The sequence below is a fragment of the Lacerta agilis genome, chromosome 2 (genome assembly GCF_009819535.1).
Source record: "Lacerta agilis isolate rLacAgi1 chromosome 2, rLacAgi1.pri, whole genome shotgun sequence".
Lineage (NCBI taxonomy): Eukaryota > Metazoa > Chordata > Lepidosauria > Squamata > Lacertidae > Lacerta > Lacerta agilis.
In genome coordinates this window covers 46848066-46857272 of record NC_046313.1, presented here as the reverse complement: position 1 = coordinate 46857272, position 9207 = coordinate 46848066, and positions in this window count along the sequence as shown.

Here is a 9207-nt window from a genome sequence, read left to right as displayed (position 1 = left end):
GCAGTTGTGCGTGGATGCCCAGTGGCTTGCAGCAATTGGGTGTTGCCAAACGAAAGCATCAGTGCAGGAAAAGAGCATCAGAGCTTGGTCAGGGGTAGATACTAAAAGAAAAAGGAGCAAGGTATGGGGACATGCTAGAGAACACTAATGGAGTGACACTGGTGTGTGGGGGAGGGCAAAGGGTGATGATTCTCCAGGGAGAGTGATCAGTCTTAAATTAAGAGTACATGGTGAATCTTGGCATTACAAACACCAGAAGGCTTTAGCAATCTGACGTGTCTATCTGAATACTGGAGGAGTTCCTTTACTTTCTAAAAAAGACATTCCAGTTTATCTTTTGACAGCTATTTCCTTTTCTCATGCACTAATGAAATCAATCAAAAACAAGACCAAAAAAAAACCCCTTGTCTGTATATTTCATGTTATTTATTTATTGCATTTATGTGTTACCCTGCTGTTCAAAGAATTGCATTGGCCACCAATTACCTAACAGGCTAAGTCCAAGGTGCAGGTTTTCATGTGTGAAACCCTCTACAGTTTGGGATCAGGATAACGGAAAGATCGCCTCAGGCTTCATATAGCTAGTTGATCACAGTGCTCTGCATGTGAGGGCCTCCTACAGATACCATGTTATCAGGAGATCCATTCCACACAATAAAGAAACTGGGTGTTTAGTGTTGTGGCACCTACACATTGGAATTCCCTCCCCTTAAATATTGGACAGGTGCCATCTCTGTTGTCTTTTTGGTGCCTACAGAATACTTTCCTCTTCCAACAGGCCTTTGAAGCCGAGATCTTTCCCAGTCTGCACCTCTATTGGAATTGTTTTAAAGATCTTTTAAACACATTTTAAAAATTGTTATATCACTTGTTCTTTACACCCCTGGGCTCCTTTTGGAAGGAATGGTGGGATGGAAATTTAACAAATAACAGGAATCAATAATAATATATATGCCACCTTTCCTCCAAGTAGTGCAGCCACTTCCCCATTTTATTCTTTCAACAACCTTGTGTGGTAGGTTGGCTAAGAGTGACTGGCTGTTACCCAGAGAGCTTCTTTGCTGAGGGAGGATTTGATTTTCTGGTGGATGTGAGGAGGAGAAGAGATATATGCCACCCAAATATCCTGGAGGACGGGCAGAATATGGATATTATCAAAGTAATACACCTGATGTATCAATAATATGATCTGATGCATCAATAATATTACCTTATACTGACCACCAGAGGGCAAGAGTATGTCACAAAAACGCAATCTATAGCACTAACAGAGTGACTGTTGAAGGAAGTGATTTTTGGGATAAAATGTAGAGCAAGTGACAGTGAGGACTTTGTTCTAAGCAGCAATCTTAGGGCATATTAAACTTCATAAAAACAGTTATTGTTTAGCCTTCATTGGGATTTATTTCTTTGCAAACACACATAGATAGGACCATTTCTGTATATTTCTGCCACAATCTGAACATGATTTATTCCCCAAGGGAGAATAGCACAAGTGATAAAATACATTCACCTCAAGGTGCTAATTTCCATCAGTAAAAAAGGGAATTATCCTGAGACTGAATATATGAATATTAACCTTAGCATTGTCACAGAAGAACATGATTGCAAGCTGTTCACTATTTTTGATTCACTGAGATTATGCCTGCTCAGGTGACATCTTCACAGCAGCACTTGTGTCACACAAGGAATGTAAAACATGACATTTTTCCACCCCCGAATAGACCCCCATTTTGTTGTTCCCAAACTAATGGTGGCAATTGTATGTTACCAAAACAGTAACTGCTGGACTGATGGGATGAGAAGGGGGTATTTTACCTTTTTCTCTTTCCCTGCCATTGTCCCCCAAACAAAAATATATCTACGAGTCTGTCAGCATTTGTGGGGATGCTCCAGCCCACGGGCCAATCTCAGCCCACCAAGGGGTCCAGTTTTGCCTGTGAGGCCATTTCCCCAAACCACACCTGCCTATCCATTAACTGACTCACAGGAAGAGAGGCTTCCTTTGAAATGCATATAACAGCTTCAGAGAGGTGGGCGTTTGTATCTATGATACTGAGAGGAAGAGTTGAATCACCCCTCTCTAGAGTCCTGAAGCTGCTCAGCCATCTTCCATGTGGCTGCTATATATATATATATATATATATATATATATATATATATATATATATATATGAATTAATTGCACCCACACAATTAATTCATATATACACTACGTTCCAATGCTTCCAATGTTACTTTCACAATGCAAGCCTATGTTGTTACACAGGCCAATGCACAAAACAGTTTACCAATTAACATAGCTGTCAACTTTAACATTTTTTAAAGGGAAATTCCCTTATTCCAAATAGGATTCCTCGCAAGAAAAGGGAAAAGTTGACAGCTATGCCAATTAAATCTAATTTTGGCCTTAAGATCAGCACAGTACTGTATCTTATCCTTCCATGCTTCCACACCAGAAAATAGTTACAGGTAGGTAGCTGTGTTGGTCTGCCATAGTCAAAACAAAATAAAAAATAAAAAAATTCCTTCCAGTAGCACCTTGGAAACCAACTAAGTTTGTTATTGGTATGAGCTTTCATGTGCATGCACACTTCTTCAGATATGAAGAAGATCCTATCTGAAGAAGTGTGCATGCACACGAAAGCTCATACCAGTAACAAACTTAGTTGGTCTAAGGTGCTACTGGAAGGAATTTTTTAAATTTGTTTACACCTGAAAATAGTCACCCTCCTGATGTAGTTAGAAGCATACAACATAGGCTGCATATTCACCATTCATTTAAAGTACCACCCTCAACAAATCCTAGGAACTGTTTATCCCACACACAGCTGCAATTCCTAGCAACCTCAAAATACAGTTCACAGCATTCTTCGGCTTGAGGGATGTGCTATAGGCCCATTCCTTTGCAGGCTATCAACAACGACTAGCTCTACCTCCACAGAGGTATTCATGAGTAACGACAGAGTCCTCTTACACTAAAGATTACTTTATTGTGCATAACCATTTACAGTGCAGAGCTAGCTAAAAACATGACCGCTCAGTCACTTGCAGAATCCAGAAGTGCCCCTCTCCTGTTTCCCGCCCAGCACCAAAGCCTCAGCACCCTGAAACGACATCTTCTGTGTCCCCTGACCCCCCCCCCCCCGATGCTGTGCTGGTGCCGGAAGTTGCAACTCCCCCTCTGATCACCTCCTCTGGCTGGCGTTGCTGGGTCTCTGCCCAGCATCCCTGACCTTCGGCTCCTCCTCCTCTTCCGCGGGAGAGAGCTCTGGCGATGGGCTTTGAGAGGAGTCAGATGACAGCAGTGGCTGGGGCTCCCTGTACCTGAGCAAACCTCCTCTCGAGGAGGTTCCCTACCCTGATCCTCCCCACTAGCAGGATCACCTTCCCCTCTCTCCCCGCGAGGAGTACTCCCGCCCGGGCTCTCCTCACGAGTAGGACCTTCCCCCCCCCCCCCCCGGCTCTCCTCGCGAGGAGAGGGCAAATCCCTGATACTTCTGAATACCAGTTGCTGGAAGTCACAAGAGGGGAGAGGGTCTTTGCATGGGTCCCGCTTGCAAGTTTCCCGCAGGCATCTGGCTGACTACGATGAGAACAGGATGAGGGGCAGTTGGGGCTTTCTCATGTTCTTATTAAAGGCACAAACTGCCTGCCTTGAGGGAAGGAGCTGAAGAATTGTCATTCTTAGGAAACAGGAGTTGGTAATAGCTCTGCAACAGAAATTGGATCAACAGCATTTGTTGCCTTTTCTACTTTGAGTTTTCCCAAGACCCATGCTCTACTGCTGCTCAGTTTCCCCCTATTCTTCACCCTCCCTTGGCTGCCATAGAAGCTTCCTTTTCTCCTTACTGTGAAACCCTAAATCCTCCATCATTCACTGAGATTTATAGGCTGGCTTATTGCAAGAGTGCAGTACCTTAGACAAGATCATGAGCTCTACAAGTGGTAGCAGATTGTACAGCAGCTGTTACTTGTGTTTAGGAAGCAGCCGGGTAGATTTAAATCCTTGGAAACTTTAAAAAGTTTTGTCTCTTTTTTCCCTACCCCCACTTTCCCAGCTGTCAGATAGAGGGTTTCAGGGGCAATATTGAGTGTGAATGTTTTAAACAACTTTAAAAATGGGATTCTTAAAAAAACAAAACTGGATAAAATATTACTTAAAACATGCTGAGTGTTTGCTGTATGAATTGTGTAAGGAAGTAGAGAAAATGAAATATCATCCTTTGCTGGGATTGTGATGCACACAGCACTAGAGAGCTGGTGGCATGGGGACAACATCCGTGTACCACACAATTGTCTTTGGTCTTTATATTCCTTAGTGAATGGAAGCCAATAAATATGTCTGCCCTGAACCAATTGCAGGCGCTTGCATCTAACTGTCGTGATACCACCATTAGAACAAATCATCATGAAATCACTATATAAAGGACGTCTGGGGGGGGGGGCTCTGTGTGATGGGTCAACCTGCTAATATCTTGACAGATATATGATTGCTACATCCGCTCCTGTGTCTTTAACAGCACCAGCCCTTTAAATAGGAAGTTGCACCTTCTTCTACACCTTCATCTTCATTTTAGCAAAGGCTCAGGTAACCAGGTAGGACAATCCGAGGCTCCTAGAATCGTCGAGTAAAAAAGTTGAGTAAAAAGGGAAATTTGTTGTGTTATCCTGTGTGGTTGTTTTGACTATGTAGGTTGCAGTGGAGCAGATAATACTTGTTTCTTGGTAAAGAATATCACCTTGTTCTTAAATGTGCTCAAGGATTCTCGTGTGTGTGTGTCCCTACATCAGTGTTTTTCAACCACTGTTCCGCGGCACACTAGTGTGCCGCGAGATGTTGCCTGGTGTGCCGTGGGAAATTACTTTATATATAGTCAATATAGGCACAGAGTTAAATTTTTTAACATTTTCTAATGGTGGTGTGCCTCGTGATTTTTTTCATGAAACAAGTGTGCCTTTGCCCAAAAAAGGTTGAAAAACACTGCCCTACATAATATTACCCATTAGAAGAAATGTTAAGGTTGTGCTGCCATTTCTCTTTTTGCATTATATCCACCAACTTGCAAATATATTATTTTGCCAACGTGTTTCCTGACCACCATTTTGCATTGCGACACTTGAGGACGGGGGGAGGAATTCAGTTTGATTTACATTTTAAAGCAAGCCTACCTAATTCTTATTTTGGGAAACAAAATACAGGTATCTTTTCAAATTTGCACTTCCCTGGATTTGGTGCTGACGTTCTCCAACCAACCAATGTGTACAAAAATGCATATATTAGGAGAAAAATTACAAAATGATGTGGAAATGTGACAAACTATACTTAAGATTGTAAAAATGAGAAATGGAGAGAAAGCAAAATGGACAGATCCATCCATCCATCCCCATTGAAAGGTAAGCTGGAAAAGGATATGGTCATGGTACTTCTTTTCCATCCTATGACGCATCCACTTGATTTTTAATCTCCGCTACCTGCCTTTCCTTCCTCAGGAAGTGCTTCTGTATCTTGAAAGAGTGAGTTACAGCTGCTGCATCATATTGCCCAGGCAATGATTGCAAAGTCGTGCTCATGTTAGTCACACTACTGTCTGTGATTAACCTTAAACACAAGACAAAGTGTTCCACAAAGGAGCCTTGCTCAGCATTCGATCTTCAGTTTTGTTCAGCTGGCAGCATCACAATGTGCTTCCTGCCTCAATGTTAGCTATATCGAGTTGTGTGGGCAGATGAGCTCGAGGGTGTTTGGATATGGTAATGCAATGTTATCTGTAATGTGATGCATGCAAGGCTGCCTTTGATAAGTCTCTTGAAATATCATTTGGTTCAGGATGCAACCTTATAGTAGAAAGGAAACGTGTTTATACCTTGGTGGGTATAATGAAACAAAAGCAATCACACGAACTTGGTATCTGAAGAAGTGTGCATGCACACGAAAGCTCATACCAAGAACAAACTTAGTTGGTCTCTAAGGTGCTACTGGAAGGATTTTTTTATTTTTTATTTTGTTTTGACTATGGCAGACCAACACGGCTACAGTTTGTCACACAAACTTAGACGTTCTTATCTGTTAAGTTGTATTAAGTGAAGGATGTGCTTTTAAAAAATCCTTTCTCACATTGATTGAATATAAATTGATGTTCTTTACTGTTTTTCTTTTTCTTGAGGCACCTGCCACACAGTCTAATAACTGAATGCTTCATGGTTAAGCTAGCTGTTTATTCAAGGGGGACATTGACTGATTGCAGCCTCATTCAACACTGGGCAAAAGGTTGGTTTGCTATCCCAGGAGCAAAATAATCCCCCCCCCCAAGTGAATTGTGTATGAGCATGTCAGAGATCTGTGATCGGCTGTGTTTCAAAGCCTAAAAGCAGCAACAAGGAGTACAGTTTAGTTCATAGGGAGATGGTTGGCAGCTTTGGAGGAAAGGCCATTTCAATTTCAGGAATGGTATGGGGAAGAATTAAGTGCCACTCCCCAAACATCACTGACCCCCCAAACAATTTGGCATTCCCCTTGCACCTATTTTCCAGCTTTAAAAAGGTTTAGCCTTAGTTTGATGCTATCAGCAGCAAACCAATTAATGGGAACTTCGAAGGCAAAAATGTCCTTTTCTTGACAGTGGGGAAATGTCAGGATTTTTTTCCTTTTAAACCAAGCATCACATTGCAAATGTTGCTTTACTGAAAGCATACATGTGATGCACAGCTTTTGTTGAGGAAGGTAAAAGGCAAGGCTCTTTTTACAAGCCCCTTGTAAATCCCTTTACAAGTTTGCAAGATGTAACAGGATTGCCAATGGGATTTACACCCAAGGTTCCCAGAGATCTTCATTTCATTTTCAGCTCAGTGCGGTGTGCATTTAGTCAAAGTTAAGCCCTGCAAAGTTCAATGGAGCTTACTCCTATGTAAGTGTAAACAGCTAGTGAAGCTCATGCCAGATGGCATCCTTATCTAAGGCTCAATTTCTTGGAATTTTGTTATGGGGAGGTCATATTAATGAGCTTCTGATTCCTGCTCATTTTTCTTACAAGGCTGATGCTTGAAACAAAAGCTGAAGGCAGTTGTTGCATGACAATTTTATTATTATTATTTTTCCTAACAGGGACTCAAGGTGGCTTATGGATAAATATAGGAACAGCTAAAAGCATAGAAAAAAATAATTAAAGCAATTAAACACTGATAGAATTTAAACTATTAAAAACATAGAGATAGTTCCAATAAAAAATAAAAAAATAGCACAGCACCAGTTCCTTTAATTAAAAGCAAGCACCTACCAGAAAACAGTTTATTTTGTTTTCCTGACCTTTCCCGAACTGTTAATTTCTGTATTATTTATGAGCTTCCACACAATGGGAAAATCCACTTCCAGAAATAGTGGAATATAGTGCGAGGCCACATTTTCAAAACGAGGTGGGACAAGACAAGAGGGAATGGTTTCTCCTTCTCATCCTAGAAATATGTTTCTTTCTTTTCTTTTCTTTTTGCTGTAGATACAGCTGGAGAGCATTGGTAGAAATTCAGGCAAGGTAAGTGAAGCAGAGAGACTGTCAAGACAGATTCTTATAGGGCATTTGTCAAGGAAGGAGTTGCAGTTGTTTTCCCCTGACTAATAGCACAATTCTTCACATGTCTACTCTGTGTTTCAGCACTTTCTCAAGCTGCCACACTCACGGGAATTACTGCCATGTGGTTTTGCTTCTGTCTGTGAACAGAACAGAGGGCAGGTTAGATTCTGTGTCTAATTTAATTACACACACAAACACCACAGATTGCCAGGGTGCAGCATGTGGGGGAAATGTTTGAGCTCCCTGTCACTTGAGTGGACTACCACAAGATGGCATCATGACTTCACAATGATATCAACTGGAAAGGCACAGCTGTCATAGACAAGGAGCATTTTCCAAAAAGCCAAGGTTTCTATGGCTCTGTGTAGTTAGTTAGCTATGGAGTTTTTGCATCATGGGAGGAGAAAAACTTCTCAACTTGTTAGTTCATGGTTGGCAGTTTATTGTTCTGTCATACCTGCCTGGCTATGAAAGTGACTCTACAGAAAGTGTCAGTGACTGATCTCAGTGGTTATTTATTCACAAGTGAAACTGCATACTTTGAACCATGATGATCACAATCCCTAATTTAAGAATTCCATAAACTTACTACTTTACTTTATAAGCTTGATGTGATATGTAAATATCACACATTCACCCAGATGCCTGAGTAATATGTGCAGTTACCTCTCTTTTTTCACGGGAAGAAAGCTACAAAAAACAACAACCAACAACAACAAACCCCTCCACAAAAACATACTTTACTAGGTTAAATAATTTCCTTCCTGTAGTATTTTCCTATACTTTTTCCTTATACCTGAGGAGAATTTCTAGTCTCTTGTGAACTGAAATCAAGGAGCGAATTGGTTGATACCAAGGGTTGCCATACTTTTCTTCTGGCAGAGCTCCTATGTCTCCTTACAAGTGTGAAATGGGCATTACATGGCACATGTAACATTGCCAGTTCCACAGATGGAGGCAGTTTTTTCAGCCAGAACTCACTGGAACTCAGTTCTGGCACCTCTCAGGTGAGCACCACTGCCATTATAAGAGAACAAGGGAGGCATTCATGGTGAGTTCGGACACCTCTTTTTTCTAGAAAAATAGCATTGGTTAAGGTGATCCTGCTGGTAGACTGGTCCCAAGTCATTCAGGGCTTTATATGTTAATAGTAGCACCTTGAATTTGGCCCAGTACGTAGAAATCAATGGAAAACCCTAGAAGTACGTGGCATCTGCACAAAGGGGGCCCAGGGCAAGCTGTGATTTGAAGTGGCCACCATGTGACATATCTGAGAGTTGTGTGAACCAAGTTCCCTGCAGCCAGTAATACCAAAAAGACAAACAACATAATAATCTTGTGACACCTGGCATTGGAGAGCTTTGTTTTGTTTTGTTTTGTTTAAGAATTGATGTTGTATAGGCACAGAGAAGGCAGAGTTTTTGTGAGCTCCACCACCTGGTTTATCATTAGACTCACAGACGCGGAAGTCCATTTCTTGCATTTGATGCTGGAGGGTCGGCAACACAAAAGGTCTTGCCGCTACAGCCCAATTAGTCTCTCTGGGCACCATTGCACTATTTTGCTTCCTAGGGAAGATGTAATACTTTTTGAGAGACAGATTGAGCAGTTGAGAGAGAGTCTGAACAATGCTGCTTAT